This window comes from Anolis sagrei, chromosome X (genome assembly GCF_037176765.1).
Source record: "Anolis sagrei isolate rAnoSag1 chromosome X, rAnoSag1.mat, whole genome shotgun sequence".
Lineage (NCBI taxonomy): Eukaryota > Metazoa > Chordata > Lepidosauria > Squamata > Dactyloidae > Anolis > Anolis sagrei.
Window position 1 is genome coordinate 91275810 of NC_090034.1, and position 6623 is coordinate 91282432.

Genomic DNA, 6623 nt, shown 5'->3' on the forward strand with positions numbered 1-6623 from the left:
GATCTGGGATTCAAAGTGCTTGGACTTCTGCATTAGCAAAGTGGTTACTAACCTTTGATCTTCCAGATATTTTGAACTTCAAGCAAACAAATCTTTATTACAGTCATAGACAAGTATAAGGTTACAGAACCCTTTCTCCTTATGCTCAAAGATGCCCAGTGGGTTTCCATGGATGATCAAGGATGCAAAATCTAGCCTCCAAAGCTATAATCAAATATGCAAACCACCACAATGGCTCTATAGCTTTATAGCTCTATAGCTTTATGGGATTCACTCAACTCAGGAAAATGAAAGAGTTCAACTGGTGTGTTTATATGCTGAGCAACAACAACAAAAATACACAACTGTGATAATGACTTTATGTAGAATGTCCTAATTCATGGCTACCATTCAGAATTTATCACTATTTCACTCACCCGTACCCAGTGTTCTCTAGATTTGGGGAATGGGATTGATGTGTGTGTGTGTGTTATACATCTTTGCAGTCCAAACAACATGGACAATGCTCAGGGCTGATGTGAATTAGAGTTCGAACCTCGATTGTATCCTCTACACTGAAAAAAATGCTTAAGTCCTTCCTTGAGGTATTATTGGTTTCAGTTTGATGACAACCAACATCACATATCAAAAGAAAAAACACAGTTGTAGGTTTTTCTGGCTGTATGGCCATGTTCTAGAAGCATTCTCTCCTGACGTTTTGCCTGCAGCTATGGCAGGCATCCTCAGAGGTTGTGAAGTCTGAGGATGCCTGCCATAGATATGCAGGTATTTTTTGTTGTTGTGTCAGGAGCTACTTGAGAATCTGCAAGTCACTTCTGGTGTGAGAAAATTGGCCGTCTGCAAGGACATTGCCCAGGGGACGCCCAGATGTTTTGATGTATTCTCATCCTTGTGGGAGGCTTCTCTCATGTCCCCGCATGAGGAGCTGGAACTGATAGAGGGAGCTCATCCACGCTCTCCCCGGATTTGAACCTGCAACCTGCTAGTCTTCAGTCCTGCCGTGCACAAGGGTTTAACCCACTGCACCACTGGGGCTCCTGATATGCAGGTGAAATGTCAGGAGAGAATGCTTCTAGAACATGGCCATACAGCCCAAAAATACAGAACATGGCCATACAGCCCAAGGATATAAACAATTGGGAGCTAGGTTGTTGTAGGTTTTACCGGGCTATTTGGGAGCTAGTAATTGGGAGCTACTCTTTTATTTCATGGGAATGGAGCATGGTCATCTGAAGAAGCCAGGAAGCAGGTTCCATGTCTACAAAAGGCCAGAAGCTCAGCTGTTTCATGTACCCAAAATGGTATATTTGTATGTCTCCTGCTGGTGAATACATCATACTACTACTTACATCCAAAACAGGTCTTTCCTCCGCATCTTCAGACTAAGGGGGGGGGGGGGGGAAGATAAAACTGCATTTATTAGGGGAAGGGAAAAATCTCTTTGGGGAGTAGGTGTGTCCATGTCATATCCAGCTATACTTATTCTTTCAGTATCTCTCACACAAGCTCATTCCACAGGAGAATAGTCACTGGGGGCTCGTCCAGACAATACCTTTATTGTGGTATCTACTGCAATAAAGGAGTGGCTGTCCAGACAACATTCTGGACAGTCCTGAATTAATTCGCTACAAACCAGGAAAACCCTTGGAAGGCGTGGGATAAACCCACTATTTCCGGTGCCTGAACTACAGTTTAGACACCATTCCCACCCCCCATGTGCCAGAAGAGAGGGGGGGATGCCCCCCCCTGCTCTCCTGGCATGTCATTTCTTTTTTAAAAAAATAATTTTATTGTGTATTTTAAGATATTTACAAATAAGAGTAGTGACAAGAGTAGTGAAAAAATTGGAATATATGGCAGCCAATGATCTTAAAGAGAATTGGTATAAAATGTTATACCACTGGTATTATACTCCAGAAAAACTTGCCAATTTTAATAAAGGGATATCAAATGTTTGTTGGAAGTGTAAGGAAGAAAAAGGGACTTTTATACATGCAGAATGGACATGCAAGCGAATCAAAAAATACTGGAAGGAGATATACTCCATAACTCAAAAAATATTAAAAACCAAGTTCTCCTTAAAACCAGAGTCCTATTTATTAGGGGTATCGGATGCAAATTTAAATGAAAACCAGGAAAAGGTGCTCTTCCTACTCAGCACTGCAGCCAGATTACTACTAGCATGATTATGGAAACAAGACAAAATACCCAAAACGGAAGACTGGATAATCAAAGTATTTGACATAGTACAAATGGACTGTCTATCACAAAAAACTGAATAATGTCCGGAAAAAGACGGATTGGTCAGGACTCAAAGACTTTATTAAAACCAAGAAAATTCCACTTCTGATAGATCTGTCCAACTTATGAAAGGGTTAAAAAGTGACTTCGAGAAGATCAGATTGAACAGCTTTGAAAACTAACCAAAAATTAATTAACCTCAGAAGACTTTGGGAAGTACAACCACTATTTGGCGATTTTGGGGCGGTGGTGGTGGTGGGGTGTATGTCACTGTCTTCATGTTTTGTTTTTGTTATGGTGTTACATCATTTCAGTACTCCTGGCATGTCATTTCTACGCACTGGAAGAGCTGCTCAAAGCCTGTAATGTTTTCATTACTTTTCAAAGGGGTTTGGGGTCTGCGGGTGGGGGTAGGGTCTCCAGATGTGCTTTTAAAACACAGATTCACCTGGGACAAAGTCCTGTCTGGATCCACCCCAAGAGTTACCACAAACTGGACTAGTGGAGAATATTAGGAAGTCATTTTCTATTTCTTCTCAATTAGACATCCATAGTGCATTCTCTGACTAATAAATGACAATATTAGGAATAAAACCAATCAAGTAATCATCCAGGGGCAAACTTACCTCTTCACCATTGGGTGCAAGTGGATGTACTACCTTGTTCTTTTCCTGTGGGTGAGAAACATGGGTTTCATTATAAATAACTCTCTTGACAATCCATATGCAAGTGCCCTAGTGTCATATTTATTTCCAATAGTAGAAGATGACAGAGTAGACAGGCATTATCAGGGGTTATTGCATTGCTGGGAGAGGAAGTATTATTATCCTTGCAAGGTAACAGATACTATGATTGAGATCTATGGAGGCAAGGACTGCATATCACGGAAAATCTTAGAAAGTCTTTGCCTTCTCTGTACATTGAGATAAACTGTGATAGTGAAGATAGGGGATTTAGTCACTATATTTTAGAGGGGAGAGAAAAGGGAATGTGGCAGCAATTTGTATTTTAGTGTGAGTCTTGACTCTATAGTCCATCTGACAAAATGGGTTCATATACAATAAATCTCATGCTATTTAAAAAAACAAATATGTAGGTGCAAATATGTATAGGCACACTTTTATCATAACTTTTCTTTCTATGATCAAGAAGCCTATGAGGCTATTATGTGTTTCGTGCCTTTTTATTGGCCCAATAAAGCTGCCATCACAACCTGGATTTTGCATTAAACTATCTCCAGTTTTGGTATGTGAATTTCTCCTAATGATGTGGCCGAAGTAAGATATTTGGTGTAATGGGAAATCTGCCAACTGTGTGTAACTCTAACTTTAAAAGCAAGTCACAATAATTTTCTTTCCATATCCCTGTAAATAACAATAAAATAATAATATCATTTTTCCTGCTCATTGAAGGATACTGAAGATGGGCAACCCTAAACTAGTTGGTTGTACTCCAGATCCACAGGTTGTGAAGCTCAGATGTTTGAGCACTCAGTATCATTATTGGTGTGTAGTTTCCTCCTCCACCCAACACCATCCTCCCATGGTTTATTTTCCAAAAAAGCAGTGAATGACTGCTGTTCAAGATAATGCAGAAGGACGATTTAAAGAGAATATCTATCCTTTATCCAATTGCTAACCTCTGGCAATGGGACATTCAAGGCACCATAGATCCACCAATTCAGCTACCAGATTAACTTATATGTAAACCCAAGACAAGGATATTCTCCCTCTATGAACCACCACAGAGTTTAAGATCATCTGGGAAGGCCCTGCTCTTGGTCCTGCCTCCCTTGCAGGCACGATTGGTGGGGACAAGAGACAGGGCCTTCCCAGTGGTGGCCCCTTTGCTGTGTAACTCCCTCCCCAGGGATATTAGATCAACCCCCTCCCTCCTGACCTTCTGCAAGAGAGTGAAAATGTGGCTTTGTGACCAAGCCTTTAGAGAACTTGTGCTATAGATAGACTTGGAACAATGTGCAATGACCACTGGAACGGCCAGGATTATGCTCATGGATTACATGTTTAACTCTGAATCTATTGTTTTTAAATGTTTTAATTGTTTTAATATACTTTTAAATTCTTTTAAAATATTTATTTAAGTGTACAATGTGCTTTAAGGCATGGAATAATTGCTTGTATGTAAAGCTACCTTGAGACCCGTCCGGGGTGTGAAAGGTGGGGAGAAATGTCATAAATAAATAAATAAATAAATAATATTTCAACTGGGCATAAATTTAACAGTGCATAAGTCTTTAGCCTGTTTGTAGCCAGATAGATTGACCTGGACTCATTCAGGGTTCTATTTTCTCTCAACAAAATGTTGGAAACTATATGTTCTTATGTGGGCAATTAATCTTGACAGGTTAAAAACACTTTGTGGTCCTTTGTTTAGTGGAAGAGAACTAACATAATGATGTTCTAAAAACTGGCAGCTATAGTCAGTTTGGAAATATAGCCCATCAAACATACCTTTCCATTTCCACGTGGATGACCATGTGGCTGCCCTACATCATGCTCATGTTTTTTCCCTTCACCAGGGCCAGGGCCATGCTGAAAAAAGAAGTTAATGTCAATCTACATAGAGCTCAACAGATCTATGTGGAAGGGAAAGGAGGTGAAAAGAATAGTGGGGGAGGAAAACAAAGAAGAAGAAAGAGAAGACCAGTTGCTATCCCAAAGAGGATAAAAACTATGCTCCATCCACAAGGAAAATAATAAGAAGGAATAGCAGATCCAACAGTGCAAAAACCCAACACAGAAATAGAGTAGCAGAGTCACTGGAGGTACAAAACTGAATGCATTGAATGAGACCTCAATGGTGCAATTCTGTACTGGTGTATGGGTAAGGAGGTCCAATTGATATCCCAGATAAATAGGTACAGTATAATATAACAGCCCAACATGAAGTTTAGTGCTACATACCTACCCAATGCTGAATGTGAGAGCGAAATCCTCATTAACCTGCTCCATGTGCAAATTTGTTTTAAAACCTTCCAGAGAAAATGTTATTGATTCCATGTTGACCATGGATCTGTTATTCTAGCTGCTTTGGATTAGCAAAAGGCATGCAAGTTGCCAAGAAAGTAAAGGCCATCTAATCTTAATCAATTTGCAGGATATGCAAAGGGATATACAAAAGGAAATGCAATGGCTCTATCCAAGGTACTGAACTCTGTTGGTGTTCATTCGTTCAGTCGTCTCCGACTCTTCGTGACCTCATGGACTAGCCTACGCCAGAGCTCCCTGTCGGCCGTTACCACCCCCAGCTCCCTCAAGGTCAGTCCAGTCACTTCAAGGATGCCATCCATCCATCTTGCCCTTGGTCGGCCCCTCTTCCTTTTGCCTTCCACTTTCCCCAGCATAATTGTCTTCTCTAGGCTTTCCTGTCTCCTCATGATGTGACCAAAGTACTTCAGCTTTGTCTCTAGTATCTTTCCCTCCAGTGAGCAGTCGGGCTTTATTTCCTGGAGGATGGACTGGTTGGATCTTCTCGCAGTCCAAGGCACTCTCAGAACTTTCCTCCAACACCACAGCTCAAAAGCATCGATCTTCCTTCGCTCAGCCTTCCCTAAGGTCCAGCTCTCACATCCGTAGGTGACTACAGGGAATACCATGGCTTTGACTAGGCGGATCTTTGTTGCAAGTCTGATGTCTCTACTCTTCACTATTTTATCGAGACTGGACATTGCTCTCCTCCCAAGAAGTAAGCGTCTTCTGATTTCCTGGCTACAGTCTGCATCTGCAGTAATCTTTGCACCTAGAAATACAAAGTCTGTCACGGCCTCCACGGTTTCTCTCTCTATTTTCCAGTTGTCAATCATTCTTGTTGCCATAATCTTGGTTTTTTTGACGTTTAGCTGCAACCCGGCTTTTGCGCTTTCTTCTTTCACCTTGATTAGAAGGCTCCTCAGCTCCTCCTCGCTTTCGGCCATCAGAGTGGTGTCATCTGCATATCTGAGGTTGTTAATGTTTCTTCCAGCAATTTTCACCCCAGCTTTGCATTCATCCAGCCCCGCACATCGCATGATGTGTTCTGCATACAAGTTTAAAAGGTTGGGTGAGAGTATGCAGCCTTGCCGTACGCCTTTCCCAATCTTGAACCAGTCTGTTGTTCCGTGGTCAGTTCTGACTGTTGCTACTTGGTCCTTGTACAGATTCCTCAGGAGAGAGACAAGGTGGCTTGGTATGCCCATCCCACCAAGAACTTGCCACAATTTATCATGATCCACACAGTCAAAGGCTTTAGAATAGTCAATGAAGCAGAAGTAGATGTTTTTCTGAAACTCCCTGCCTTTCTCCATTATCCAGTGGATATTGGCAATCTGGTCTCTCGTTCCTCTGCCTTTTCTAAACCCAGCTTGAACATCTGGCAACTCTCGC